At 41.9% G+C, this 11,158-nt stretch overlaps 1 long non-coding RNA gene across 1 annotated transcript; it reads left to right on the plus strand.

Annotated features, from left to right (window-relative positions):
* The first annotated feature begins 1,919 nt into the window (after positions 1-1,919).
* LOC138143684 (uncharacterized) lies at positions 1,920-10,882 on the plus strand. Its single transcript, XR_011163780.1, has 2 exons — positions 1,920-2,050; positions 10,260-10,882. It is a non-coding gene; the product is annotated as an uncharacterized lncRNA (long non-coding RNA).
* Positions 10,883-11,158: the final 276 nt, after the last annotated feature.

Genomic DNA, 11,158 nt, shown 5'->3' on the forward strand with positions numbered 1-11,158 from the left:
TGCATATGAGGAAAATCAAGCCCATTCCAACATCACCCAGCTAGGATGTGTTAGATCTGGAACCTAATCCCAAGTCTTCTGGTTCTAAGTCCAGAGTCCAGTATTCTTTTCACTTTACCTTCATATATACAGTGACCAAGTCAAACTGGACAACACTCTATCCTCTCATTTAATAGGGTACAGGTCCTGGAGTCAAGAAAATCTGAATTGAAATCCTTTTTCCTTAGTAGCTCACTTCTCTGGGTCAGTCACTTGACCTTTCTGTGACTCAGTTTCTTCATTTGTAAAATGAGGATAATAATAGCAGCTACCTCACAGCATCATTCTGAGGATCTATGTAAGGCACTTTGAAAAAGTTAAAGTGCTCTTTCATTATTGTTGTTGCTGTTATCTCACCCTCTTAAGTCTTCTTAGCTCAAATTGACCTTCATGATCCAGATGGATCACTCTGTCCCTCGTCTTTGACTGTTGAGATTCCTTCCTTCTTTCAAAACCCAGATCAGACATCCTTTCCTCTATAAAGCCTTCATGAATTTTCACACCTGAACCTAATTTCTCTCTTTAGTGCCTTCACTTGGAAACCTACCCTGGGGCTTAGCTTGATTGACCAATGACTAAGTGCAAACTTCACTAAAAGAGATCCCCTAGCTGTTCCCAAGTTATGCTTCACATCTGTGACTTGGGACATCTTACAGTTTGCTCTGCCTTCGTCTATCTTTGGAAATAGTATTTAAATCAATGCTACCACTGCTTCTGGAAAGGGCATGGTAGTGGACTCTACTCATCATTCTGTGATGCCCCCCTCCCTGGCTGCTCATTAGGATGTAAACTCCTCAAGAATAGGGACTGACTCTTTTTTTCTTTGTAACCCCCACAGCTAGCACTGTGCTTGGCATTTAAGGAGGTGAATGAATTTTCATTCACTCAGATTTCTGTTGGCTTGGACCTCTTCTTCATACATATCACATTCTCCCTCACATCAACTATTTTTAATTTTTGTAAGCATGTAATAATTGTAAGCTCATTGAAGGCAAGGTTTGTTTCATGTCTGTTTTTGCATAATAAGACCAGAGGTTTAAAGCTGGAAGAATCCTTAGCAACCAAATAGTGTGACCCCTTCATTTTACAGATGAAGAAACTGTCAGTCAACAAGCATTTATTAAGTGCCTACTGTGTACTGGGCACTGTGCTAAGTACTGGAGATACAAAGAGAGACAAAGACAGTCTCTGTCTTCAAGGAACTTACTTAGTGGGAGAGGCCCAGAGAGGCTAAATAGCTTGCCCAGGGTCTCACAGAAAATGCTGTTACTGATAAATGCCCGAGATAGGCCTTACTTACTGACCCAGAGTCCAGTGCTCAGTCCAGCTATACTACCCTGAGAGGGGAAGAAAAGAATCTATCTATAAAAGAAGAGAAAAAGGAGGAGGAGGAGAAGAGGAAGAAGAAGAAGAAGAGGAAGAAAGGAAGAAGAAGAAAGAAAGAAAGAAGAAGAAGAAGAAGAAGAAGAAGAAGAAGAAGAAGAAGAAGAAGAAGAAGAAGAAGAAGAAGAAGAAGAAGAAGAAGAAAGAAGGAGGAGGAGGGAAATCAAGAGAACTGAATTCTCTTCCCAGTACTTCCACTAACTCCCTTAAATTGGAACCGAAGCCACTTTGGTCTTTGTGCCTCCCTTTTCCAAATATATTAAATGAGGGGGTTGGAATTTAGGTGAAATCTTAGGTCCCTTTCAACTCTGCTCATCTATGGGTCTATGCAAGGGAAATCAATGGTGATAAAGACCAGAAGAAAGGGTCCTCTATATATCGTAATGAGGCAATAAAGGCGCATCACGACTGGGAGATTGTCTGGATTAGGGGGATGGAGGAAGCTGACTGAATTTCCTGAGGATTTATATCCAGCCCCAGTATTCTGCAGAGAGGCTAGAAACAGGAGGAAGAAGGGTGAGGCTGAGCTGGTCTTGGACAAGCTGACTAAGAAAGCAAAAACTGTGAATAGCACTTCTCTGGAGAGTATGCAGAATGTGTTTCTAAAGGTGCACATTTCTACCAATAGGTAAGTGAGTACTTGTGAGCCTGGGGGGAAGGGTACAGGAGGAACAGTACTTTATTATTTTTTGTATGTATGTATATATATATATATATATATATATTCAGATAATAAAGGAGCACTAACCTCTGTAAAAATTCTATTCATGAATTTGCTCTTTGCTTGGAGCCTATCTCTTGAGCCATGTGTGTTTGAGGTTCCTCTACCCGCCCCCCCCCCCCCCGAGGATATCATTGGGGCAATTTTTAACTTGCAGGCTCTATCCATACCAGTCAGACCGGAATGTCTGGCCAAGCTCAGTTATATAACATTACATCCAGCTACTCAGATGCCAAGGCTGTCAGCAACTCTGGCCCCAGGCAGGTGTCTATGCCCAGGAGTGGGAGGGGAAGAGGAAAGGGCAAGGGACTGGTTCTCCATTTGACTGGGCTTTTTGCCATTCCCTGAGGTAAGAGCCTTTCACTGCATAAGTGCCAAAACCAAATTGACTTGTCTTGGGTCCCTCATTAGACCAGTGGTTGAATCGAGGAATACTGCCTCTTCACCCACACCTCTATTCCACCTCCTGGGCAATTTAGGTTAGACAAGAGAAAGAACTTCCTGATTATAAGAGTTGCAAAGTATAGGAACTTGTTACCCAGAGAAATTATGGAGTTTCTTTTTGTGGTGCTTTTATGGAGCTTTGAAAAGAGGTATCTATGATGGGTTAGGAACAGTTCTATGTGGAACCAGGGGGATGGAATATATGACCTCTGGAGGGCCATGCCAGCCTAGGGTGTCCACATAGGACTCATCTGGTATTTACTACCTGTATGACCTTGAATGAGTCCCTTAATTGTCCTAAGTCTCAGATTCCCCATTTGTAAAAATTAAGGGGTTAGACTAGATGGCCTCTGAGATACTGTGTCAATCTATGATCCTATTTTTATGAATTCATAGTTATATGAATGTGCTATGGACTTCTCCTACAAAGAATTTGGTGTCCAGATGACCTACTTATCATTTTGCATTTTGTTTATTTATGTATATGTACTAATTGTAAGCTTCATGAGAACAGGAACTAACCAGATTTTATTCATATTTATATGTCCCCAAGTGCCTGGTACAGTGTTCTCCAGCTAGTTGGTACCCAATAAATGTTTGTTGAGTTGATTTGAATTGACCATACCTTGTTTTAAGAGGGAAAGAAGGGGGGGCCAGGTGGCACAGTGAGTAAGAGCACTGGCCCTGGAATCGGGAGACCCAGGACCGGTTCCAGCCTCAGATACTTGGCACCCACACAAAATAACTGGCCGTGTAACTTTGAGCAAGTTACTTGACCCCAATTGCTTAAAAAAAAAAAAGAAAGAGGGAGAGAAGGTTGATGATCCAAACTCAGCAGTGTCTGGAGAAGCCACTCTCCAAGATGTTGATTGAACTGAAAAGGAGAATGAAGATGGAAAGAAATAGGGAGAATGAGCAGAGTAAAAGAAATGGTTAGAGGAAGGACTCAGTAGGCCTTTATTTTTAGACCAGAATTTTGTTTTTTTCTGGGGCAAGCAATTTGATCTGAAGGCTTGGGGCTGAGGCTATTAAATAAGACTAAAGCCTAGAAAGTATCATCAAGAGCTTTAATATGGTATGAGTGCCGTTGTGGGTTTCTGAGTAGAAAGAGGCAAGGTCACAATGATGTTTGAGAAAGGTGCTTCATGAGCTGCCATAGAAAAAGCCAAAGGTCACCTGATAAACTTTGTCCAGGTGCCTGCATGGCACCAAGGCCAGTCTCTGGTGGTGACTGACTTGGGAAACAGAAAGGAAGGCATCCAAGTGTTCATGTGGATGAAGAATCCAAGGTAACAATATTATAAAGATAAACAACTCTTAAAATCAAAGCCATGACCAACCACATCTCCAGAGGACAGAAGATGAAACATGTTACCCATTTCCTGACAGAGAGGTAATGAACCCAAGGCACAAAAAGAGGCGTACATTTATGGAAATGGCCACTGACCACTGTATGAATTTATTTGACTTGATTTGGGTTTATTTGTTCCTAGTTGAGGAAAAAAATGGCTTTCCCCCCTCTATTTTTAAATTGGGAGAGACTAAAGGAAAATTCCGAGTGATGCCAAAAAAAGAGCACCAGTGAAATTTTTTCTAAAAAATCTACAGAAAGAACCAAAAAGTTCAAAAGGTCCAAATCCTGCTTCACACACTTCTTAAGTCTGTGAGCCTGGGTAAATCAATAACTGCTGTCTACCTCAGTTTTTTCATCTTCAAATAGGGATAATAATAACACCTACCTTCAAGTGTTTTGAGGATAAGATAATATTTGTAAAGTGCTTTATAAATCTTAAAACTCTATATTAGTACTAGTTATTATAATATTATTATTATTACAAAATGGAGACACATGGTTTCATTTACAATTCTCTTTTTTTTTTTTTGAGTTTTGCTGCTTAGATGGAAAAACTACTTTGGGGGAGTTTAAAGTTCAGAAATTTTTTTTAAGTTATTTTTAAGTTGTTTGGAGGAGAATTTGGGAAAGCTTAGACAAGTCCCTGCCTTTCCTCTGTTATCTTGGCTCCACCCCCTAAAAATCCTTTTTTTTTTTGGAAGGGGGAAGGTAAATATATATGTATTGTTCACTCTTACACCACTTCCCAATGAAAGTAGGTTACCAGAACTACCAGCCCTCCTGCCCCATCTAATTCTTGTGTATTGCTTCTTCCTCTTGCACCTCATTTGTATCAAGTAATTACTCTTTTTAGCTGTTCCTAAATGGTTTTACTTTATAAAATTCATATCATGCCCAGGTTTTCCCCATTCTTTCTTATGAACTACCCAATTATTAATAAAAATCCTAGACATAAATTTTACATTTTACATATGTAAAAAGTAAATGGTCGGGTGGCTAGGTGGTGAAGTGAATAGAGCACCAGCCCTGGAGTCAGGAAGACCTGGGTTCGGATCCGGCCTCAGACACTTAACACGCACAAACAAAAAACCTAGCCTTGTGACCTTGGCCAAAGTCCTTAACCCTAATTCCCCTCCAAAAAAAAGCAAAAAAAAAAAAGTAAATGGTCTGTCCTTATGGATCCCTTATAATAGATTTTTGTTATGTGCCTTACATTTATATTGATTCTTGTATGTTGAATTGTCTATTTTTTTTACTAAGGAATTTTTTTTAAACTAAGTCTTGAAAATCTGAGAGTTTATCAAATGTCCATTTTTTTTTTCATTCAAGATAATAGTTAACTTTGCAGGGTATGATATTTTTGGCCGGAGCCCCAATTCTTTTGCTCTTTGACATGTTGTGTTCCAAGATCTGCGGTCCTTCAAAGTTTCTGCTGCTAGATCTTGTGTAATTCTAATTGTGGTACCATCATATTCAAATTGTTTTAATCTTGATGCTTTTAATAGTTTTTCCTTGATCTGGGGATTTCAGAACTTGACTATGATATACCTATGATTTTTCTTCATATGATCTCTTTTAAGTGGTGATTGATGGATTTTTTTCTATTTCTACTTTCCCTCCTTGTTCTAATGCTTCAGCACAATTTTCTTTAATTATTTCTTGTATTATTATATCAAGATTCTTTTTTTGAGCGTAACTTTCAGTTAGTCTAATTATTTTTATATTTTCTCTTCTTGATCTATTCTCCAAATCTGTTGTTTTTCTTATAAGATTTTATTTTCTCTTCTATTTTTTCATTATTTATATTTTGTTTAATCATTTCTTGATCTCTTATAATTTTACTGAGTTCAATTCGCCCAATTCTAATTTTCAAGGTGTCATTTTCTTCCTTAAGATTCTGGATCCCCTTTTCTAGTTGATTGACTTTCCTTTCATACCCTTCTTGTTTTTCTTGGTCCATCTCTGTCATTTGATTTTTAAAGTCTTTTTTAAGGTCTTTATAAATTTTTTGGGTAAGTGTAAAGACCATTTGATGTTACTCTTTGGGGTTTTTTTTTACTTCAATTTCCTCCTCTGAAGATGAACTCTGGTCATTGCTATTCCCATAATAAGTTTCTATAGTTGAATTCTTTCTCTTTTGCCTGTGCATTTTTTTTTTGTGGTGATAGCTTAGTTATTTGTAGTCACCTCTAATCCTGGGGTATGGGAAATGGAGCCTCTTGCCTTAGATCTTCAGTTCTTCTCTCTAGCCAAACCTCCAGCCTCCTGTAAGTGCCCACAGTCAGCGGCTTTCTGCTCCACTCCTTCTGCACTCACCAGACGTGTGCTGGTTCATTCTTGCCCCTGCTGCACTTTATAGCACAACTGGGTCTGGCATTCCTGGTCAGCAGAGGTTTCCTCGATCTTCTCAGGCTCAGACACCCATAAAAATTCTTTTTAAAGAAGAATCAGGGAGGTTTGACGAGCTCTTTAGGACCTAATATGGTAAAAATTGACAGCAGCAGGACAGGAATGGGATGTTTTAGGCACCTCTACATATTTCCCTTTTCAACCCCAGATTGCAGAATCTATTCTGTGAGTGTCTAATGGCCTGTCTTCCTAGCTAATCACTGGCGGAGAGAGTTTGAGATTTCCTTGCCCAATGATGTTCCATTGAGCTGGTCTTAGAACCTTCCCCCGCCCCCCACCTCCGTCTCACTCCCACCACCCTAGCCCAGGCTTTTCCCCAAACATATCTTTTTTTTTTTTAAAGCAATCAGGGCTAAGTAACTTGCTCAAGGATACACAGCCAGTTATTTCTGGGTGTGGTGTGAGTATCTGAGCTCGGATTCGATTCAGGTCATCCCGACACTGGAGCCAGTGCTCTTACTCGCTGAGCCACCTGGCCGCCCCTAAGCAATTGGGGGGTTAAGTAACTTGCTCAAGGTTACACGGCCAGGTATTTCTGGGTGGGTGCTAAGTGTCTGAGCCCAGGATTCGATCTCCAGGTCTTCTCGACACTGGAGCCGGTGCTCTTACTCATCCTCAAACATATCTTGATTTTTGAAATAGTCTCTGAGGGGTGGCTAGGTGGCACAGTGAATAGAGCACCAGCCCTGGAGTCAGGAGGACCTGAGTTCAAATCTGGCCTCAGACACTTAATACTTACTAGCTGTGTGACCTTGGGCAAGTCACTTAACCCCAATTGCTCTTATAAAAAGCAAAAAAAAATTAGTCTCTGAACTGTTCATTCTGTCTCCACTCTTTTCTCTCTCCACTTTATCAAACTCACCACTACCTAATTCAATTGGTACAATGAAAAGGTGTTGGACTGGGGGTCAGAAGAGCTGGATTTTGAGACCAGCTCTGTAATTTCTCCCCTTTGACACATTTGGGCAAGTCACTTAACCATCCTGGACCTCAGTTTACTCCCCTGTAGAGCCAAGGATTTAGACTAGATAACCACTAAGGTCCTTTCTCTGTCTGTAATGTCAGCCTTGGAGGGAGAGGGCTCAAGGCTTCTGTTCTTACAACATCATCTCTTCCCAGATACATTTACTCAAGAAGTCAAACCTAAGAGACGAGAGGAGGCAGACCTTTGGATGGCCCCAGTTCTGAGCACACAACTCTAGCTAACCAAAGAGGCTACTCTTGACTGTGGAAGTGACAGATCAGAACGAATCACAGATTAACTCCACATGCTCCAAATCCCTGCAAAGTCTTTGTGTGACACCTCATTGTGATTCTCATAGAAGTAGGCTCCAAAGCCTCTTCCACATGGAGAATTTCATCAGCCTCATTCTGTACGTGCTTGTGGGGACTGAACTCATCGGCCAATCCCCTAGTACATCTGTGATCCTATGACCTATGACCATGTAACTCTTCTGCTCAAAAAGCTTCAATGGTTCCTCCCTGCCTACCAGATACAGTCCCCATCTCCTTAGCCTGACATTCAAGGCCCACTTTCGTCTTCCTCTGCACCCCTTGGACTCCTCTCTGGTTTTTATTCCTCTCTCCCTTCTGCTCCAATCTAATTCTTTCTAACAGCCGCAATGCAGCAGGCAGTTAAGTGGTGATGCAGGTAGAGCACTGGGCCAGTCTTATCTCCTTCTACTCCCTTCCATCTACTTTTCTTGTTGTTTAGTCATTTACTTGTGTATGACCCTTCGTGACCCTGTAGACTTTGTCCATGGGGTTTTCTTGGCAAAGATGCTGGAGTGGCTTGCCAGCTCATTCTCCAAGGTGTCCCCATTTTACAGATGAGGAACTGAGGCAAATAGAGGTTAAGTGACTTACCCAGGATCATACAGCTAGTAATTGTCTGAGGCTGGATTTGGACTCACATCTTCTTGATTCCAGGCTTGGGACCACCTAGCTGCCCTTTCACACGCTACATGCTACCTAAAATGGATTAATAACGGTTCCTTGACTATATCCCTATGCTTCCCTTTCCCTGTGTGCTTTCACTCTCACTGTCACCTATGCCTGGAATATTCTTCCCTACAGTTTCCTACAGAAATGCTACATCCTTCTAGGTCCAGCTCAGATAGCATTTGTTCCATTAAACCTTCTCTGATCCTTTCAACTAGAAGTGATTCTTCTTCCTCTAAAGTTCTCTAGCATTTCCTTTGTACCTTTCTTATGCCCTCAGACTATCCTCCTTTGTTAGATCTCTCGATGTTTCTGTCTCTTTTCTGCAACTAGATGGGGAAGTAAGGGCTTGGATGGCCATTGATTATTTTTACATTCTTCTTTAGTGCCTACATAAGGAGCTATTACATAAATTTTTGTTTAATAAATGAATTTTATTGATCAAATTAATGAACAAAACTTTTCACTAAGCTGGTATAGCATTTCCCAAAGCAGGGTCTCAGGATAGAGAAGTTTCATGGAATAAAGGATCGTTAGAGCTGGAAGGGACCTAAGAGGTCATTTAATCTGAATCCTTTATTGTACAAATGAGAGACTGAGGACTAGAGAGGGGAAATGACTTGTCCAGAGCCATATAGCTTGTTCATGAAAGAGCTGAGACTCTTTGTGCTCAGTTGTGTGCTTTCCACTGTAAGTCACAATAACAACCTTCAAAGTTCCCTTTTGAATATTTGCTACTGCCACCAAGATCTGTACCCACAGAGATTATTGTTTTTTGTTTTGTTTTTTTTTGCTTTTTTGGAGTGGGGAAGGTAGGGCAATTGGGGTTAAGTGACTTGCCCAAGGTCACATGGCTAGTAAGTGTTAAGTGTCTAAGGTCAGATTTGAACTCAGGTCCCCCTGACTCCAGGGCCAGCTCTCTATTCACTGTGCCACCTAGCTGCCCCTACAGTGGTTGCTGTTGTTCAGTTGTGTCTGAATCTACATGACCTATGGACTTTGTCCATGGGGTTTTCTTGGCAAAGATACTAGAATGGCTTGCCATTTTCTTTCTCCAGCGTATCCCTATTTTACAGATGAAAAACTGAGGCAAATGGGGGTCAAGTGACTTGCCTAGGGTCTCACAGCTAGTAAGGTATCTGATGTCACATTTGAACTCAGATCTTCCTCACTCCAGGCCCAATGCTCTATCTGCATCACCACTTAACTGCCTGCTGTATTGCTGCCGTTAGAGAGAATTAGATTGGAGCAGAAGGGAGAGAGGAATAAAAACCAGAGAGGAGTCCAAGGGGTGCAAAGGAAGGGATGGAAAGAGATGAAGGAAGAGAATGTTGCTGAAAATGGAGATATTATAAAGTGACTGAGTCCCTGACTGTGGAAGGGGGCAGTAGGGGAAGGCCAGAAATGGGGGAACCCATGGTAGATTCTGAGGCTAACGGGCTTCATGAAGGAGCTGTGTGTTTGGTTGCTCTGGGCATCATTTTCACCCTGGCTGACCCTTCCCAACACCCTGCCGAGCACTCTTTGAGATGACTGGGGCTAGCTAATCCATGCCTACCCCCACCCCGAGCAGGTGGCTCACCACCTTGCTGAGAGATTGATCCCATCCGTATGGAGGAAGTATCCACTCTGGGAGAGTCTAAGCTTTTTTCCCTGCCTCTGGGGTGCCAGAAACAAAGCCTCTAATTACCCCCAGCAGCGATCCAGTGTGGAGAACAGATGATTAACTGGTGCGGGGAGCCAACCTAGCTTAAATGTTAACTAATATGACCCTGCCTCCCCGAAAAAAGCCTGCGAATTGGGGGAATGTGGTTTTCATCCCCTCCCGCTCTCACCCTAGGTGGAGAGATTTTAAAAGCCTAGAACCGCAGGGTTAGAACTCTTAATTACCCTTTTCTTGAACTCTCTTCCTCTGACCTGGTCCCCACATCATACATTTGAGGACTATCTCTGATTTTTTTTTTAAAGGAACAACCACTGATTACACAATGAAGCTCGTCAGTATCTTCATATAACCCAGGCTGTCTCTTGCTGCGGACACTCACCTTCCCCTCCACCTGAGGAAAAGAGAGCCATTCACCCTGAAGGGATGAGTTAGCCCTGACTTGGGACTGTCTTGCTGCTTCTGAAAGTCCAGGGGAGGCAGAATGTTTTTCTGTGGGCACATGAGGCCTTCCCTGCAGACAATTTCCTGGTCCCTGTGCCTGTAGAGACAGCAAGGTGCCAGAGCCTTGAAGCCTCTGACAGTCCTTGACCCTGTTCCAGGGAGGAGGGTCAGAATCATATAGATCTAGATCTTGGAAAGTTTGCCATAGTGGCCTCCCAGTTGTAATGGTATCCATAGTTAGGTCTCTACTCCTCTGGGAAACCTGGATATACTGAATTCAGTCCTGCTTCTGGCATGCCTGTTCCAACAGGCCAGGTGGGCTATATGGCAAAATAGGGCAAAAGGGTGGGATTCATATTGCCTAATGAGGCTAGAACTCCAACTATAATCATATATGGATCTCCTAATCACAATCATAATATAAGCTGGATTTTGTATACTTTCATTTTTATATCAATCAATAAACATTTATGAAATGCCTACTACACACTGTGCTAATATTGTTATAATATCTCTATATCTTTATGTGTGTGTGTGTGTATACACAAAGGGCTTTGTGTAAAGCACTGAGACCATGAGAGTGTCCTTGTATCGCTTCTTCTGACCCCAATGTGAGCACTTGCCCTGTCTGCGTTCTCCATAAAATATCCTTTTTGGCAAGCATATGTTTTGCATTTGAACAATGTGGCCAGTCCATCGGAGTCGTGCTGTCTGAAGTAGAGTCTGAATGCTTGGCAGGTTAGTTTGAGAAAGGACCTAG

Source organism: Petaurus breviceps, unplaced genomic scaffold (genome assembly GCF_028583685.1).
Source record: "Petaurus breviceps papuanus isolate PSGF00001 unplaced genomic scaffold, PetGlider_PUasm1.0 90654, whole genome shotgun sequence".
Lineage (NCBI taxonomy): Eukaryota > Metazoa > Chordata > Mammalia > Diprotodontia > Petauridae > Petaurus > Petaurus breviceps.